Below are 20,124 nucleotides of genomic sequence, written 5' to 3' on the forward strand. Positions count from 1 at the left end.
TCATGCCTCTAACATCAGCCTAGAGAGAAAGTTGCGCTGATTGTTCTGGTTAGATGTTCAGGAATTTAGATGAGAAAAAAATATGCAGGAGGTGTTCCTTTCCTGGGTAAGTGAAGTATAGTTAAAACATTATCTTTTCTCCTCCTTTAACTCAGATGCTGCGTATGTCCTGCCTTTTCCTCGAAGCCTTTTGAATTTCACAGGATCTCATGCACATCAGACAAGGAAATACTCTCCCAGTCATGGTCTTTTGATGACTGAATAACTGCACTTAGGTTTTGTCATTCGAAAGACTGTATAAAACTCAGTCAGCACCACGGTCCCATTTAACAGATAAGGAAACTGAGGCACAGGCCCTGACCTTCCCACCACAGCAGAGAGCTGGGCCCTGTCTCGAGGGGATGGAGAGGAGCTGGAGCCCAGAGCCCAAGTGAGAAATAGGAGAAGGGGAACATGAGGCGCTGAGATGCCTCAATCCCACCAGGGTTTGGGTGGTGAGGAGATTCCAGGGTCATGATTTCATCTGTAGTGTCCATTGCAGAGAAACCCTCCTTCAGTCTTTGGACTCATTTCCTCTGCCTTGAAGCAGTCTAATGTCCCACAGAAAAGAAGACAACAGCAGTTTGATCAGTTCTATGCCAATTCTTTATTTTACCCCCTAGAAGACAGAAGGCCTAGACAGCCACAGGAGTACAACTCAGATTAACACATCACAAACAGTAAAATGAACGGTGGTTGCCCTCCAAAACACATCTCCATAAGGTGACACACTGTGTTTCTGGAGGGGTCCGTTCTTGCATTTTTCTTTCCCCCTCCATCCATACACCTCTGCAGCTCCCCCAGTTACACAGCAGACCCCTGTTGCCAGCTGCCAACAGGCCTCCTTCCTACCTTACCTTGTCCTGAGCTCCTGGAGATGGGCCAGGTGGTGTGGCTGCAGCTCATGTGCTGAAAACTCACATCCTGGGGCCTACACGCGGAGTGCTTTTTCTTTTCCTGAGAGTCCTGCAAGTTCCTCAAGAACCTGGGAACTGAGTGGCTCTGAGTGCCCATAGGAAGACCCCAGGGTCATTAATAACATCTGCACACTTCACTGGGGCCATGCTAGGGTGAGCTAGGGTGCTCTCCACAGCTACAAGATTCTCAATCCTCCTCACACAGTGCTTACAGCTTAATGCCCAAGGCAGAAAATCACTAACTCCTGTGATGACTGCCCAACCTGGGCCTCAGGAATTCTTCAAAAAGAGAATTTTCCATAACAGGGGCCACAGGACAAAGCACAGAAAGGGTTGAATGGAGAAGGGAGACCGGACAAATATAGCATGCATGGAAAAAAACCAACAGTGCATATCCCCCTCATTGAGAAGGTTTATAACGTAAGTTTGCAATGAGCCAGTCCTGCCCCAGGGGTTTTACAGTCTCAACAACCAGGATGAAATAAGAGGAGTGGGAAGGAGGCAAACCTGTGATTCTCTGCATTACGCAGCATAACTCTGCTCTGTTTACAGGTTGGAGACTTTTTTAAACCTATAAATAAACTGGGGATGTTAATGATGCCATAAATCTTCGCTGGCCACCATCCCAGCTATTTTCAATGCTGAGGTTACCTTGCATCCCTCAGCAAAAACCAGTCTCCAGGGGAGGGATGGATGCTGCGTGCCCAGCCCTGGGCCACTGCTCTCAGCAGGACACTGCTGCGTCCCTGGCTATGAACCAGGATGTGTTGCCAGTGCTGGCCCTCCTGGCTCTGGGCCTTGAGGAAGCAAAGAAAATACTTGTCGGGGAATAAATGACAGGAGAATGCATGATCTGCCTGCCTCCTGCTAGGAAATGCCCTGATGGAGGCCCCTGCTTCTCAGGAGGTCTGGCAGCCTGCTCCCCCACCTCTACCTTTCCAAGGGAAGAAAAGTGGCTATGTATTGCTCTTCTTCCACTTTTGTACAAAGATGGTCTGAAATAGCTCAATATACAGGGACTGCAACACATCCTTGTCTTGTCAGCTATGGCAGGACACAGGAACAGCTCCATTGTTCTTTAACAGCATGGAGCTGTGCCAGAGGAGGGTCAGTCTGGGTGTTAGGAGAAGGTTCTTCACTGGAGGGCGGTGGGCATGGAACAGGCTCCTCAGGGCAGTGGGCATGGCCTCAAGCTGCTGGAGTTTGAGAAGTGTTTGGACAACATTTGCAGATGTAGGATTTGAATTTCGTGTGTTCCCGTGTGGAGCCAGGAGTTAAGTTGATGGTCCTTGTGGGCCCCTTTCAATTCAGGATATTCCATGATTCTATGATTCTTCTCCTCACTGAGATGTCAACATGGGATCTGTTGAGGAGAGCAACCCCAGGACCACATCTGCCAGGGATGGTGCTCGTGATGCACCAGGGGCTGGTTTGGCTGCAGATGCTGGTTTGGCAGTTGATGTCATGTTCCCTGGGTTCACCTCACCACTGTAACATGCTTTTGTTTATTATTTCTGCTACAATATGCCATAAATATGAATTCCTAGAAGAGTAAACAAGGATTTATCTCCTTGTATAAACAAAGTTCACACTTACGGGAAATAGGTTCCTTTGAAAACCAAGCCTACAGAGTTTTCCTTTGAATGGCCTGCTTGGATACCCAAGATGGTCAGACAGAGCCACATGTGGCTAGAGAAACAAATGTTCCTGTACCACCAGATAATGATGCTGGCCAACCTTCTATTTTCTGTAACCTGCCAAGAAGTTGCAACACTCTCCCAGCAGTACCACAGAGGAGTCATTCACACCCTGGTCCCAAGTGATGTTTGGCTGTGGCAGTTAGGAGAATTTTCTCTCCTAAAGCACTCAGCATTGTGACACAGTTTCCTTACCTTCTCAGAAAGCACACGCTGTTTTCCCTGTGCTGTTTACTTTGTGCTGCTTACTGTTATTTCCCAATTTCTTAATACCTATTGTTGTCTGGATGCCACTTCCTATAATGTATCCACAAAGGACTATTAAGAGAGGTTTGGATGCTCTTCCTTACCTTCCCAATGATACCCCTGAGCTGTGTCAGCAACCTCTCTGTGGAGATCCAACCCTCTTGACCCGACTTGTAACTCACAAGTAATCTCTCCTGCTCTCCCTCAGGAACTGCAATGAAATTCATTTAATTTATTTGGGTTTTACTGTGCTTCCTTGATGATACACAATGGGCAATCTGAAAGCACTGTTAATGCTACAGCTTGCAAACCATCTAACCTCTTTTAGGGATTCCTACAGACCAGGGAAAACCACACATGAAGGACAATGGCATTTCATCAGATGGGTTTGCTCTCCATGTATAAGATGGCTGCATTTAGAGAGTTAGCCATCTACACCCTATTGGGATAAACTGGAGCAACATCAACCTCAGAAAGGAAGCAGGGAAAAAAGCCCTTCAAAATCCCAGTTTTTATCCTAATATTATTCTGTGTCTGGTGAAACAGTGTGTCTGATGAGAAACCAGCTGGCATCGTACACACAGAGGTCCTCCAGACAGACTCGACTGAACATTCACCTTGACGAAGTAATCAACTTGTCAAGCACAGGAAGTCCTCGCGGCCAGACCGATGACGGAGGGTAACCAATACTCCATCTGCAGCAGCAAGCAGTCAAGGATTTGAAATATTACAAGCCAGGAGACCTGAAATGTTAGAGAAGAAAGAATATGTAGACAAGGGGATAGATTAGCAACATGTATAGGCCAGAAAAAATGAAAAAGAAAAGCCAGAAATGTTTCATATTGGCCCCAAATGAATAGCAGCCTCAAATGAAGTGGTTAAGGCTTGTTGCATATGGTGAAAACACAGGCTAAGCCAAGCAAACAATCTCAGGCTAGTGGCACAGAAGAAATAGTCTCTCTAGAGCAGGAAACCGTATCTGTTTCTTCATCCCAGTTATGAAAATGTCCGTGTCCAATGCGAGCAGTGCTGAGTACTCTGTGGGCAGGTGACACCATCTCCCAGCTCCCGAGGGGACGGGCAGCCACTGCCCCATGTGTGATGTCTGCAGGCAGCCTGGCCGAGCTCCAGCACTGGGGTACGATGCTCCTGCTCCTGCAGATCCCGCTGCTGCAAAGCAGTGCCACTGGCAACAGTGGTGCCAGGAGAGTTTCCCACACTCTCCTGAAGCAGCACCTCGACAAGAGACACTTGATTGCATAAAAAAGGCCCTTAATGGCAATGCCAGCTAAAATAAATCCTGCCTGTTGACCCATCCTTACTGCTTAGAAAAAACACCAAATAAACACAAGTCCTAACTGGGGGAGTTCTCTGCTGAGTATACAGATAATGCACTGCGGTCCAGGGGTAGGAAGGAGCAGCTACAGCAGGGACAGGTGGTGCCACCAAAGATTATCCCAAACAGTAGGCATTGCATTCCACATTTCCAAAAGGAGGGAGAGAAGGGTGACGCTGCCTCAGAGGGACAACAGCTGGAGCTGAGCCCCACACCACCAGACCCACTGCCTGCAGTGCCAGTGGCTGAGGATCCACACCCCCTCTGTACAAGACACTTCAGAGACCAAGATGTCTGTCTGTACACTGGGCATAGAAATGTGAAACTCACTTGTTAGTGTTGACAATTAACTATCGTTTGCCTAGGAGAGTGTGCTGGAACCATGTCCTCGGGAGGTTGCTCCCAAGGCAGCAGGAGCCCATGGCTGCGTTGTGTAGGTCACACCAGACGTGCAGATGATGAAGTTCCTTCCTTGGTCATAAAGTGGGTGCTGAACAGACAATTGGATTCAAGAAAACTGGAAATTACCACTGCTACATATACCCAGCATTTCAGCGTACCCTGATGGAACAGAGCCTCCTACCCGCATGTCTGAACAGACGTTGTAGCTGGTCTGGGTTTCTCTCTTGTCCTGGAGGAGATATGAGCCAGTCATGAGATTCATTGTCTAGTCAGGTCTCTGTAGTAGTACAACTGTTTCCTTTGTAACCACTCAATGGGAACCAGTGCTTTCTCTTCTGTATTCAGCTTTTTGTTTCTTTGCTGGATGCAAAAACTTTGACATTCACCTTAAGGATGTTTCTTTTCAGTTGCTTCATGCTTCCTTTTGTCAAGCTCTCCTAGCAATATTAACTGCACCTAATGAATTAACTCACAGCTGGACCTTGCCAGACTTTTAAATCCAGTGCTGCTTTAGATGTTGGTTGCTGGTTTAATTTTTAACCCTCCTAGAATTGCTGCGCTCAAGCTGCCCCAGTGCACACCACGGTCAGGAGCTGGCTCCTGGCTACACAGCGTAGCAGTCACAGGCAGTACACACGAAGCAGGCTTGTTGGGGGACTCTGCTTCTCCTGCGTGTTATCCACAGGAAATAGTTCACAGGAAAAATTTGTCAGAAACCTGGAAAATAAAGCATCTTACAAATTTAGGCAAGTGAAAAATGATGCAAATGATGTGCACTGCATTTTACAAGCATTGTACACAAGCGACATTAGGCAAATGCACATTTTTCCAGATCCTCTTTTCTGTTTCTCATTTCTGAGCACATGCGTAGAAACGAACAGGAGTTCAGAGTTTTACGTTAGGATCCTCATTTGATCCTACACTAAATCAGACAGATTTGCAGATGCTGCCCTCTCAAGTCCCACGACTACTTACGGGGTCTGCAGGTGTACACCTGCCATGAAAGCCAGGACATTTGTATTTTGGCAACTCATGGGTGGTTCGGGCACACAATTTTCATCAGTTTGACTTTCAATTCTCAAATTCTGGCCTAGAGATAAGGAGAAAACTGGAATTCATAGCTCAGAGCCTGGAAACACACTGGCCATTCGGGTGCCGGAGTTCAGGCAGAAATGAAGGCTCCTCACTTGTCAGAAGGCTTAAAACAAAACAGGAAGTTATTAATATCAGAGGCTGAGCTGACTGGAGAGCCAAACAATATGAAGCAGAATGTGTCTCCCCATTTTCCTGTTTATCTCTTGCTATTTTAGAACACAGGGGAGATGAAGAGTCACAGTTTCTCCATTACAACGCGGTGCTACAAGGCAGTGAATTCGAGACTCTGAAACTTTTGCCAGGCTTTGAAACAAATATGCAATATACCAAAACAAATAAAAATATACCAATTTTGAAATGATGGAGTGGAACACAACAAAATGATGTGGTGCAGCAGCATGCAGGAGTTCAAAGAAAGTGAGCAGTAGTGAAACTACAGGGGAGGGTGCTAGCCTGGCTGAATATAATTACCTTAGGAAAACACTGGAACTAACTAACTTTCTCCTGAGAAAGAGCTATTAGATTTTTAATTAACACAGGTCATTAGGATGACAGTTCCTTGCTATGACTGAATGATGGTTTATCAAAGAGGACGAAATCTCTCGCACTGGCACGAAAGAGAATATACCGTACATATTGGGTGACCACTTATGGGACAGAAATGAGCAAAACTTGCAGGCCTTACAGCCAAGCCTCACACACTAGTACTGCAGGTGACACCTCCTAGTGCAGCCTGGCTTTCCTTAAAAAACAGAGCACAGAACAGCTGACATTGGTAGTAGGTTAAGTGTCAGCTCCCTCAGAAAGGTTTCCAGTCTCTGGGAGAAACAGGAGATTGGGTGTGAAGGTTCATTCACTCGGTCTTTTCCCTCTTGCAGCATTATTCCCCTATTCAGAGGTTGGGGGCTGCTGCTTTTTCCCCCTCCTACCTTTTACTAAGCCACTCACAGCTGTCTGAAGCAAATTCCTAGAGCCAGACCATCACCATAGAGCCTTCCTTCTCTCTGACTTGCACCAAAACACTATTTGTGGAGAAAACCTTTACATGTTAGGAACAATTTCTTCTCAGAAAGAGTGATGAGGCATTGGCACAGGCTGCTCAGGGAGGTGGTGGAGTCACCGTCCCTGGAGGTGCTCAAGAACCGTGTGGATGTGGCACTGAGGGACATGGTCAGTGGGCATGGTGGGAAGGGGTTGGTAGTTGGACTAGATGATCTTAAAGGTCTTTTCCAACCTTAATGATTCTATGCTTCTATCATTCTACAAGAGAAAAAAAATAGAGAGGATTTTGCTTTTCTGCCCTTGGTAAGGCCTCAGCTGCAAGTAAAAAAAATAAAGCAGCCTTTCTTTTAATTTCTCCAACACACAAATAAAGAGGTAAGAACCTAAAATGCAAAAACACATCCTCGAACCCAGCACTACTGGGGTGACAGGTGCCAGAAAACAAAACACCCCAGATTTCATTACTACCACAAGGAAGTCTGCTAGCAGTGACTTGCCAAGTCCTGCATCTCTGTCAAGATTTGCTGTCTACAGCATTGGTGTGAGTGGAATATTCCGGCTGGGAAGTCACGGAGCTGCCCCCAGAAGGGCATCTTTTCTCCTACACGGGCTGCTGAACAAGAGGAGGCTCAGTACATGACTGCGGGGCTCCAAGCAGTTGTGGTCATTGCTGCAGCCCTTGCTGGATTCTTCCGTCATTCCAAGCTTCATCCCTACAACGGAGGGAAGCATGGCTGTCCCACATAGGGAGAACAGGGGCACAGGATGACAAAATGAGCATCCTGCTGGCTGGAAGATAGAGCTTTGTGTCACAGCAGCACAGCTGGTGGGGAGCGCAGTGATGGGTGGCTCCTGCCTGAGCTCATGACGGAGCAGCAGGAGGAGGAAGGCAGAGGTAGGAAGAGCAGTTTCAGATGAAGTGGAATTAGGCACGGTGAATGAGTGGTTACTAGGAAAGGAAAATTAATGGTAGAAAAAGTTATTAATCGTTTTCACATTTTAAACAAGAAATATGAGAGGCAGGTAAATGAAGACAAGTGAAGTCAAAGTGTTGTACAGAGTATATTAGAGAGCTTTAGGGCAGTCCATTAGCTCTCCATACAGCTCTGGTCAAGCATTTGAAATTCACCTGCTGTAAGTGCTCTGAAGGATCCCCTTTGCTGTTCAAAGCATACAGTCAAAAGATAAGTCAGAGTGGATCCATTCAGGACCTTATATGGCTTTCCCCAGTGCCATAACTGAATTCCTCCCAGCCTCTTATGTATTAATCTTGTGTGCCCTGGAGTATGGAAGTGCTCTTCTTAGTTAGCGAGTAAGGGAAAAAGGCTGAAAGCCTACCCAAAGGATTCGCTGCCAAAGCAGAAACTTGGCTGCAGCTCTTTTAAACCCCGCACAACACCTGAATGTCCTGACACACCCTCTTCTCCCCCAAAAAATGTGAGTGAAGAAGAAACAAAAGCAAAGCCATAAACCAGTGGTTAAAGTCATTTGCGAGCCCTCACAGCAACCTCCCAGGCAGCGATCACTGCAGATCCTGGCCAGTTTTGCTGCTACCACACTACCTTTCCCCTCTCCGGGATTCTGCTGCATCCCAACACGAGTTGGGAGCTGCCTGGGACAGAACCATCCCCATTCATTTGCACGTGGCACTCAGTATAATGGGGTCTGAGAGTCACATTATTTCATGCCACTCTCGTCTGCCTTGTGAGCAGCTGACACAAGTGATATACGCATGAGCGAGAGCCAGCTGCGCACACCAGTCAGCTTTCACCTTCTCTACTCGCTCTGGGATTTTTGACTTTTAGGGAGATTATTTAGGGTGCAGACGATAGCTCTTGAGGGTGACAAGGATCTGGCCAGCGAGTCAAACCGAGCCTAGAAGCCCTGCATGTGGCAGAGCAATTTATAGGAATGAGACCTGGCAGATGAATTGTTTATGAAAACTCTGACATCCCAGCTGTTGCTGTGAAGGATTTATGCAGCAGAGATGTCTGTACTCCTGCTCCACTACTGCCTATTCCTATGTATTTCCTCTCTCCCTGCCCATCAATGCTTTGCTCAGAATATATTGATGTACGCTATTCCTGAAGAGTCTTGGGAAAGAAATCTAGCGGGTAAAGATTTGCTTCAAAGCAGATCTTCAAACATCTGTTTGTACTTATTGCACAAATATTTAGCACACTGCAGGACAGAGCTGCCTGTAGCTTCAAGGCAAACACAAATGCTAAGAGGTATTAAATGCTCTTGAGTGTAAACAAGATAGCCTGGAATAGCTTACTGGTTAGGTGGCAAGGAGAGGGGAAAGCCTCATTGTGTATTTAAAGCCCAGTCCTTTTCCCAGTTTATTCCCATGTGGCATGTTTTATTCCCACTCTCCTGCCAGGTGAATGAGGAGATCACGTGGCTGGCTGGAATCCCTGCATCAGCTCCCAGAAGGATCTGCAGTTCTGGTGCACAGCGGGGACAGGAACATGGCAACGACGCTGTAGGGACATGGCACCAACACTCATCTTGATGGTCACAGAGCACCATGAACAACATCTCAGTATCTCTAATTCACAGTCTTCTGTACAGTCTAACCCCACCTCCTTGGAGATTTCAGCTAAAACACAATTTGGAGCAGCTCTGCCCTGGATGTATGTTATCTCCTGCCAACTGCTGCAGGGACAGTCATCTGTGCCAGCAGAGCAGTAATAAACAGCTGGGCTGGTCGCCTTCAGTCACCTCGGTGTGATTTGCTAGAGCTCATTTGTCAGAGCCCTAAATCACAGCACAAATGCTGGAAAACAGCCTGAAATGGATACACATGGTTCTCAAAACCTGCAAATTCTCTGAAAGCATGCAGTGTAGGCCAAAAAGCAGCACCTTCCCCAGGACAGCTGATGTTGGTTCTCTGATTCAAATAGCATCAACAGTCACTTTGACACCAGTGTCTCTGGAGGTACAGAAACATCCCTGCAGATGACAAGGTAGTTACTGCACGGGTAGAAGTTTCTAATGCAGATCCGATTCAGTTCTGCCTTTTTGGAGTTGAAGAGGGCTTTTCCATCATGCTGAGTTAATGCAGCTGAGCCAACAGGAATTAAAGCTATGCCCTTTTCTGCCTGTTGAGACACAGTGAAAGAAAGCAGCCACCTTAAATCAAAGGGTCCAGATTCAGGGAGGTGCTCGAGCTAGATATCAGAAGGCAGTTTACAGATACTTTGATAACTTGAGCTTTTATCATTCCACAGGCCCCGGAGATCAGTTGGTGAGAGCTGAGTGAGTTTCCTCATATGGTATTTGAAGGCAAAGTCAATCTACATTTGCTTCCCAACAGGCAAGCCCAGACAGCTACAGTGAGTTATAAAAAGGGGAGATTAAACATAAGTTTTGCAGTGCTACTCTCTGAAGAGATACAATCGGTTCTACCGTTTGTGCTTAGGAGTTGGGAGTCTAAATCAGATGCAGGCAGCTTTGAAGCACCAGTTTTGTCAAGAATATCTCTTGCTTTGTCCTATCTTGAAAACTGAATTGTTTAGCTATTTAAAGAGATTAATGTAATCTCTATGTCTATGAAATTGGATTTTGAAACTGCTTGCTCACTGTACTATCGTGAGTGCTGTGAATAAAGCCTCTGCTCCTGTTCCTGTTGCTATGAACTATGGGTCACACCTCGTATGAGCCAAGAGCATACTGGCATCACACACAAGAAGTGACAATATGAGAGCCCACAGAGCCAGGCTGAAATCTGGGGGATCAGAATGGACATTAGGAAGGCATCTCCCAGAGAGGGGAACTCCCCACCTCCAGGACTCTCAAGATTTGGCCGGACAATGCCAATGCTGACCTGACCTAATGCCATGATGCTGTGCTGAGAGGAGCCTCGACAAGCTTGGGATCTTCAGAGGACCCTTCCCACCAACATTTCTGTGATTGGTGCTTTTCCTAGTTTAAAGGAGCTGAATGCCATTCAGCTCTGTGGATCTGTGTCCTTCTATGCTACTCAAGGATCTGAAAACCCTGCGACACCATTTAGAAGACATTTGAGAAAAATGGTTTCTGGTTTGGAAACCTTTTTGCTCCAGCATTCAGCCTCAGTTTACTACAGAAAGATCTGGAAAAAAAATCCCTCAACTTTGCTGGCAGTACCAGGTCTCAGGGCATTTCCACATCTTGCATGAGGCCACGGTGGCCACAGTTTGGAACGCCATCAGATTAGTCTGGGCTCCAGGAAGACAAACATAGATAAACAGTATGTGTGCGCACACACAAGCTGAAATCCTATGCTTTCATTGAGAGCAAGAGGATCTCTTAATGCCAAGGGGGGAAGTGACTGCATGCACAGTGTGGTGATGACCAGCCTGTAACAAAAGCTAACAGGTACCAGCTGGATAAAGAATAGCACGGAGTCAAAGCAATAGGCCTCTGACATACATACATCATTGAATTGCCCAGTGGCACAAACATTCTCCAACATCTTCTCCTCTCTAGGAAGGAATGTGCTATTAGAGGTGGGGATGATCACCTATCCCATTCTGGGCTGCCTGCAAGATACACCATGGGATCGATCCCCAGAATAGCATCTCTGGGCTCGACACTAAGGAGGACATTGAGAAACAGGTGAGAAGCATGAAGAAGATTCTGCTGGCCCTATAGCAGCTTTGGGAAACTGGGGAGCTCATAAAAGCTGCCTTTGAAACCTGAGAAACCAAAGGTGAGGTTGATTCTAGTGAAGCAAGGCAAAGCAGTCCTACTGAATGCTGCATTCTTCGCCTCCCACTCTTCCATTACTTTTTTTTTCTTGGCACACTCTTCTACCTTTCTAAGGAGGGTAATTTAAAATGGGTATCATTATCCATGCATAGGGGGGGAAAAATCAAGCAATGTTTCCTCTGCTGGTTTAATAAGCTGATGGCTGCCAAGAAACCAACAGTAAAGGTTAAGAAATCCGAGCCCCTCCTGCACGTTGCTTCCTTTCCGCTGCCAGAAGCAGCATGTTGTGCTCTCCTCTAACAACCTGGGAAACACGGCTTGCAGTCCTGTGAACATGATCTCACCACAAGTGCTGACAGTCCAGTGGCTTCACTCAGAGGTAAATGGTAGAAGAAGAGATATCCCAGGACAGGAGGCAATTGCAGCAGCATCAGAGATTTCTGCTTGTCGGCAGCTAACTCACACCATGCCTCACTGCAGCAGCTTCTGTTCACTTGAGGTTCCTGGCTGTAATGACTTTGTTACCACTTCCACCACAGAGTACCCTTGTACACCACTCCACAGGTACTTCAGCTTCCTGCTGACAGAGGGACAGTGACACATCCTCTGGCTGTCTGAAGCAATTGTTCTTTTCAGCTCTTGGGTATCCTTCACCAGAGATCAGCAGCTCCACACTCCAAGCTCTGTTATGTTTGCTAGCCCTGTGCATCCTCTGGATGACCACTTCCAAGTTTCCTCTCCTGGGAGAAGGGAACATATTTCCAGAGTAAACTCATTGTGGCAGCACTGGCTTCTGACAAGACATCCCTGTGCAGTGCTGCAGCCCTATAGTGCTGCCCCTCGTGGGTAGTGGATAAAAATGAAGACATATGGTTTTTAAATGGCTATTCTTCCCTTTGTGCAGCAGCTGGAAATCTACCTTTTCTTCTGACTTGAGAAGCACCCTGGCAGGAACAAGTTTGTTGTTAATAACCAGTTACTCCAGGACGGTGGAGGAGTTGGTGCTTTTTGATACACGGAGAAGGGCAGAAGAGAAAGAAGTCAAATGGTAGAGACTGCAGAAATGGCTACATGACTGATGGGAGTGCTAGTACAATACAGAGGGCCCTACACCCTGAAGCACCACAGGCATAGTCAGAGTCACCACCAGCAATAAACTATCCAACGCAGATGGAAGGGACAAAAAATAGTGCATGTGACCACTATTTTCAGGCAGAAAAAAATATATATTTTGTGTTTTCTTTTTCTTTTGGATTTAATTTTAGAAACTGTTTATACACAACTTGTTTTGTCTGGTTGGATCCATCTTGGGTTCCTTCTGTCCATCCAGTTTTAAGCACTTGCCCACTAACTGCTGTTTCCTTGATGAAAAGGTTTGCTTTTGGTTTCTGAATTTTGTATTGAATTGAGAGCACTTGTATGCTATCCCAATACTGCTCTCAGTATGCCTCCAGGGCTCTGAGATGCCCCTAGGGCCAGACTCAAACCTCAAAGGGAATAATGTGGCACAGTTGTGCCCTTCCCAAGGGCATCCCAGAAGCCTGGATGCCTGTGTCAGTCATCACCCCAAACCTGGCCCACACAGACAGCAGCCCCACAGCCTCTGCAACCTGTCCCAGGAGAGTTCTCTGTAGCAGCAGTGCTGTGGTAGCTGTTTGCGATGGTCCTCCTAACACATACTGAAGAGAAAAAAGGGATGGCAAAACCAGCATCATGGAGGAAGATGCAGAGCAGCCACAATACCTACACGTCCTGCATTTTCAGCTGGCAAGGTGACTGAGGGCTGATGGGAGCTACTACATGTATTGGGCTGTATGTATGCTTTAAGAACCCACTGCTGGGAACTGACAAGATTTTATATGTACGTGCAGCTTTACACGCTCTTACTGGTATCTGAACATCTGCTACTGCTTAAAAGGCAACTCAGTCTTGACCTACCTACAGAGAAGACCTTGGGTATTGTTGTTTTTTTTAAAGCAGTGGATAGGTCAGAATGCAAACACTATTAGGAAAAGCTCAAGTGAGCATGTAAATGTTACATTTGGCTCTACCAGTCGCTGGTGCCACTCTCCTGCCCATAGCCACCTGTTATTTCTTATAGTCAAAACTCCTTGGAGCACGCCTGTTTTGTTCAGAGTCCAGTGCAGCAGTCCTGGTTATGAGTACTGACTCCTCGGCAGTAATAATAATAATAATAGCATTTCATCCACCTAATTAGTAGAATCCCTCTAGCAAGATACCTGGTTATATTACTAATAAAAGTCATCTGTATTTCTACAGAACTATTAGTTAACGCTGCTCTCTCTTTCACTATTGTAGCATAACTAGGATATAACAGTAGATAAGGTTTCTGGCAAGAGAAGTTAAACTGTATTTGCCATCAGCCATATGACGTTAAATACATTAACTGAAAGCTTACCAGCCACCAACCAACAACGTAGTGTAAGCACCATAAAATATGGAAATGTTCTTGCCTCCAGCTCAGTAGGGCTGCCACTTAGCTATTTCTGAAATTTAATTAATGTAAACGTCATTATTACTAACACAGACCATCTTGTGGTGAACATGTTTTCAAATGCTCAGAGCAAAGCAGAAAGGAGTACAGGAATCCTGAGGAGTTGGGAATCATTCCCATATTAGGTACTATTTCCATAAAGAGTTGGGTTCCCAGTTTATCCATTATCATTATGCCTATTTATTGCATATTAAGTACGAGGGATGCGTGTCTAGATTAAAACCCCACTTTTATAGGTGCTATATGAGAAAGTCATGAGGCAATCCCTGCTCCTACAGACTGCAATGTGGTGTCACAGTGACTTTGTCAGTGGTGCCCAATGCCAGGACCAGAGGCCATGGGCACAAACCGGCACACAGCTGGTTCCCTCTGAACATCAGAAGCACTTCTGTGCTGTGCGAGTGATGGAGCACTGGCACAGGCTGCCCAGAGGCTGTGGCATCTCTTCCTTGGAATCTTCCAAAGCCACCTGGACATGGCCCTGGGCAGCCTGCTCTGGGTGTCCCTGCTGGAGCAGAGGTTGGACAAGATGACCTCCAGAGGTTCCTTCCCACCTCAGCCATCCTGTCATTCTATGAATTTGTTTTGCAATCAGGGTCCAACCATTGAGCTAAAAAGCCACGAAGGACTTCAAGACGTACCTCCACTGCATCAGGTGAACTGCAAAGACTGAGCTGCCCCTGGATCAGCACCACCAGACTGGTCAAGGCCTGGGTGAACAAGCTTTGACCTTTCTGCTGCCACGTAATCTAGTGTTAATGCAAATATACTGCCCATCCTACTCTTGTTAGCACCTCTGCAGGCCATGGTGCAGCAGCATGTGGTGACACTGGCTTGTGACTCTGTCAGCCTGGGAGCCACTGCTGTGGGATACAGTGTGGGTACATGTGCATATCCTTATGCCACTCCATCTGCTGTAGGGTCTTAGCCCTTATTTCAACAAGGTGTTCTGAGGACACCTTCTAAAGGAGCTCATAGAGTGCAAGTGGGAAAATTAAGAGGGAAAGGTAGGTGAGACAGCGAGCAGAGGTGAGATCAGACACTGGAATCTAAAGGCGTAATGCACAAGGCAACATTATTAATGAAGGGGCTTGTGTTTGAGAGTCCTGGTTACAAGAAACCTCATATTTGTGCTTCAGTAAACAGAGCATATAAAACATGGTGTTGTGAGATCTTTGTATACAAATACAGTTAAGAGAAGAAAATGATACAAGGAAAACTAGGCCATATTTCTGAATATATGCTCTTTGAGAAATAATGTTGACAGAGCCAGAATGGAGCTGATATATCCAACTCTCATGTGCATGTCCTCATTCTTATGGTTTAATAATCATAATGAACGGTAAGAGGAAGGTAAATAGTCTTCATTCCACATATCTGAGGATAATAAGAAGAAGGAAGAGATTTCAAACATTGGTAATGACTTGTAGAACTGCACATTGCTTAAAAACATCGAACGCGAGCCAAGAAATACCCCTCAAGGCTGCAATCAAAAACTGTTTTTGGCTCTGCACCGTGAACAGAAATTTTATTTGATCAACAGCGCTATTGCAACAGCCTTACTGTTTAGCCTCTGGAAGCGTGTCTCTGAAGCAGCAGCCCTCACTGCATGGCAAAGCTCGAGGCTAGTGAAACTGCAGCCTCTGCTAACAGCTTTGGGACATGACAATGACTGAGGAACATCCCAGGTTCTTCTCCTTTTGCTAGTTCAGAAGCCTGCATAACTTTTCATGGGGAAATAGGAGAGATCTGAGGGTGCAAAAAGTGTTCCTCTTTTAGAGAACAGATGTTGCTTTGGGAGAATGAAATCAACTGGACTGGGTTTTGCAAAGTGGTTCAGAGTTCTGCCCTCAGTAGCTGTATGAATACAGAGACAATCCCTGGTCCAGGGGCATTGCAGGCAAAGAGAAAAGAGATGCCAGTGTGCTCCCCCTCCCACTGCCAGAAAAGAAAAGAATTTCTGCCTAAGAACACTGTCAGGAAGAGAAGGAAGGAACTTGAAAATATTTTTTAACACATGTTCTCAGAAAATGACACACCTCACAATATTTTAGATTTTTTTTGTTATTGTTTTAATGTGAAAGGTAAAAAACACTTAAATTGAGAAAGCTGATGGCCTATTATTCATGTTTATATCTGCCATCAGAGACATGTTTCTTGCTGGCATCTCTAAGGAAAAAGAAGAGTTTAGAGAAGACAGATAGTTGTTAAGCACAGAGAATCATCTTCAGCAGGGAATAAGAAGCTGAACTGATTCAAGAAAATGAAGGAATGATACTGACTACCCCTCAGTACAACATACCCTACCTGGATAATTATTTAGTGGCATACAGGAGATTAGCATTTCCAGGCTGATGGCTTGGTGACTGGCAAACTGGGCTTTCTCCAAACACAGGAATAAGATTTAAAAAATTAGCAGCCTCCTGTTCAGCAAGAAGAAACCAATGGGGCAGGAAAGCCGTGATCTGTCACAGACAGGAGAGCTCAGATGCAAAACAGATATGAACTGCCCAGATCCTTAGGAGAGGATTTTCAGGCAAATATGCCATAGGAGAGAGCCCAGAGCCCGAAGAATCAACTGGGTCCTCATGGAGCCCATGAGCAAAAGATGGACCAAAACGCAACAGAACTAGGCAACCTAGAAATAGTTTGTATGATACATGCAGACAAGGCACACCAAGTCCTCCTTACGCACAGAAATAAGAAGCCTGAAACGTGCTGGTTCTAAGAGTTCGAACTACCATTAAGAGCCACGTGGCTTTTTAAAGTATCAGCTCTGATTTTCATCTATAATTTACATTCTTATTATATGGAGCTGGTGGCCATTTGCTTTCTGTAGAGTTGCTCTGGATGAGCGGAGGCACATTCCCAGCACCGGAGAGATAAAGATCACAATATCTGCACAACCGTTACACTCTTACTGCTGAAGAAACCAATAGACTGTCTCCATAGTGTGGTGGTGTGTGCATGTACAAGCACCAAGCAAGCTAACAGAGAGAGAGCAGAGAGGCCACCCCAGGCTGCTAGGATCAACTGTATGAGCAGTTAAATCCCTTAAGAAGGATTGGCATCTACTCCCGTGAACAAAAAGTTCGTTTGTAATTAAAATCAAATCCCAGGAAGGGTGTGTGTTGCATCTCTTCAAAGCACATGTGGATTTGGAGCACAATAGGGACATCAGCAGTGTTCACACTACCTTTTATCTTCTGCCCTAGTAACCCCCACAGGTGGTGATCGATACCTGCCATGTTTCCTGTGCTTCCTTGTCCATGTGCTGAGGACAAACAGTGCAGCACTGGTTCCATTCATGCTGCTGTGCAACTGTGAGGATGTGGCTGGGCTCCAGGATTGTAAATACCTCACAGAGATCAGGTGTTGGCCTGGCCCCAGGCCAACACTAATAGCATAGAATCATGAAGGGATCTCAAAGGCTTGTCTCTTTTGTAAAAAAGGGCACTCAATCAAGAAAGAGTCCTCCCATTTTTTCAATGGAACCATTGAGATCTGAGAAGCAGACTGGTCGCAGAAAGACACCACAAAGAAGAATCATAGAATATCCCAAGTTGGAAGGAACCCATAAGGATCATCAAGTCCAACTCCTGGCTCCACACAGGACCACCCAAAAATCCTATCATAAATCTGAGAGCATTGTCCAAACACTTCTTGAATTCTGGCAAGCTTGGTGCCATGACCTCTGCCCTGGGGAAGTAGGACCACAGTTGTTTCTCATGTTTAAGTATAGAAGTATCTCCCTTGCTGCAACCTGCCTTCCTACAAAGCTCTGCGTACTCCTTCCCCCCACGGGAGCTCCTGGCTGCCAACCATGTTCAGACTCAGAGTGCTGGGTGGGAGGGAGGTTCTGATGGGATGGCTCCCCAGCACAGCTAACATCTGCTTGTTGAGGAGAGCTGGGAACGAGCACTGCCAAACAGCCCCATCCAGTCCATGCAACATGACTAAACAGATCTGCACAGGCAGATCTCTGCAGACTCAGAGGAAACCAAACACACACAGTGCATTGCAGGCTGGCAAGCACTGTCTTTTTTTTTTTTTTTTCCCTAATGAAACTTATCCTTCCCTTTTTATTTACTTCCAGTGGTAGGAAAGACTGGAAAAAAAACCTACTGTCTCATCACTGAGGTGTCGCACAGCATTCCACAGTGCAGCTATGAGGAATTCCACCCGCTTTCCTAAAAATGAGTACAGCTGGTGCTTTGCAAAAGGATGGCGAGGAGGAGTCATCCTTGCAAGGGGAGGCAGAAATCCACAGGGCAGCCTGGGGCAGGGAGCAGCTCTTTAGCTTGTGTGACTTGCCAGGGGAGAGAATTGCTCTGACAAGTTGCACAGGCTCCTACAGCAGCTATGAATCTGATCCTATAAAAGAACCAAGTATCAACAGCTTAATCACATGCCTGGATCACATGGCAGCAAGGGCAATGCTCAGTAACAAGTGTTGATTTTTGTTTGTTTGTTTGTTTTTAATACAAAATGGGAATGAGAAGTGAAACTTGAGTGGAGCTTTCTGCTATTCACTAGGAGAGAAAATAAAGTCTTTGCAGCCCCTCCTAGCCTTTGCTCTTGTTGACTCCCGTGAGCACGGGGCTCTCTGGCTTTGCCAGGGCTGTCCAGGCTGCTTTTCTTCCAGCACCTCACAGCCCAGGTTGCTGTGGTATGTCTCACCAGATCTCCCCACCAGAGCTGGGTTAAAGGAGTGCTGCTGGCTGTCTCACACAGGTGTGAGTGGCAGAAGCAGGGCTCAGCACAGCTGACTAGCCATCAGCAGGAATGGGCTGGGCTGTGCTGGGGGAAAAAAAAAAAAAAAAAAAAAAAAATCTCAGAGTGGGAGGCGTTGAGATTCCAGCCTGGGGAGGGGATGCTGGAAGGCAGTCAGAGCGGAGAAGGCCCTGAGTCACGCCAAGGCACTGTGCCTGCGCTGCGGCCTTCTCAGCCTCACTGCAGCTGGGAGCAGGGCCTGGCTGATGGTGGGGAGGGGACAGGGCTCCCACCAGTATCTGCCTCTTTCAGGCAGTGGTAGGAAAGAAATCCAGGTTGCCTCCTGTGTCCTTCAGCCCATGGTAATTTAGGCCTCCCTGGAGAGCAAGGCCTCTCTGGCGGACCAGCTTCAAAGCAGATCTCTAACTGCCTGGTTGGATTTTACCATCACAGCTGGTTATTTTTTTCAGACACACCACGTACTTTCAAATCATCTCACCTTAAGGTGTCTCAAAGTGAAACAGCATGTTTTAACTCACAGAAACCTTTCTGAGTTCCGCACTGTTCCATCTCCACCTCTCTTCGTGCTCTGTAGTGGCAGAGACCCAAAGACTCAGAACTGCAAAGGAACCAGTTTGTTGCACTGACAAGTTTCCAAAGGAAAACTCTATCATTTCTTTTCCTGATTCTCTCCTGTGGTATCTATAGGTCTGCAAGTCTTACGCTGGGGATCCATTTTCAATAATCCCATTCACAGCAGCCACAGATTATCACAGTGAGAAAAAATAACAGCAGGTCAGCAAGCTGCTTGCCTGCCTCTCTCCTTGCAGGGAACACAGCAAACCAGCCTCCCCCTGGCAGAAAGCAACCAAAGCTTTGCTGTGTTGCAGCAGCAGGGAGGGCCTCATGGAGATGAAGCTTCTCCTGGCAAGGCTTAGCTTTACTGATGAATTGTTCATGCACACGTGGAAACACTACTGCAGTAAAACAGCATAAGCATGCATACCCAAAGCTGGAAGGGTTCCTTGGGCCCAGTACCCTGCCTCCTCCTACCCTGAGCCACAGGGCTCTGGACTGCAAGACACACTCAGCTCAGCTGTTTCCTTTTAACTACCATGGTATGATTAAAGTAGCACAGACCCAAACGTGGCTACAGTGATACTGCTATAAAAATACAGGAAAGAAAACTAGAAAACTAGTTTAACAAAACATGGCACCTTTGTGCTAGTACTGAGTGCGCACACTGGTATTTGAACCAGTACCAACCTTCTTGGGAGAGCACAAATTATCTCTGTAACTGAAAGTCCTGTATGGGCACTGCAGGGAGGTGAGACCTGTGAGCTGCAGCAGGAAGGGTTTGCATCCTGCAAAGCATCCTTCTGGTTTACAGGAACCAGAAATGTAAAGGAGGATATTTGTCTTCCTTTAAAAAATAGCCTGCTCTAAGGAATGCCTTTTTCAACCACA

At 46.4% G+C, this 20,124-nt stretch overlaps 1 long non-coding RNA gene across 1 annotated transcript; it reads right to left on the minus strand.

Annotated features, from left to right (window-relative positions):
• LOC110388830 lies at positions 628-6,903 on the minus strand. Its single transcript, XR_002432995.1, has 2 exons — positions 4,819-6,903; positions 628-4,725 (listed from the first exon to the last, which is right to left on the minus strand). It is a non-coding gene; the product is annotated as an uncharacterized LOC110388830 (long non-coding RNA).

The sequence above is a fragment of the Numida meleagris genome, chromosome 1 (genome assembly GCF_002078875.1).
Source record: "Numida meleagris isolate 19003 breed g44 Domestic line chromosome 1, NumMel1.0, whole genome shotgun sequence".
NCBI lineage: Eukaryota > Metazoa > Chordata > Aves > Galliformes > Numididae > Numida > Numida meleagris.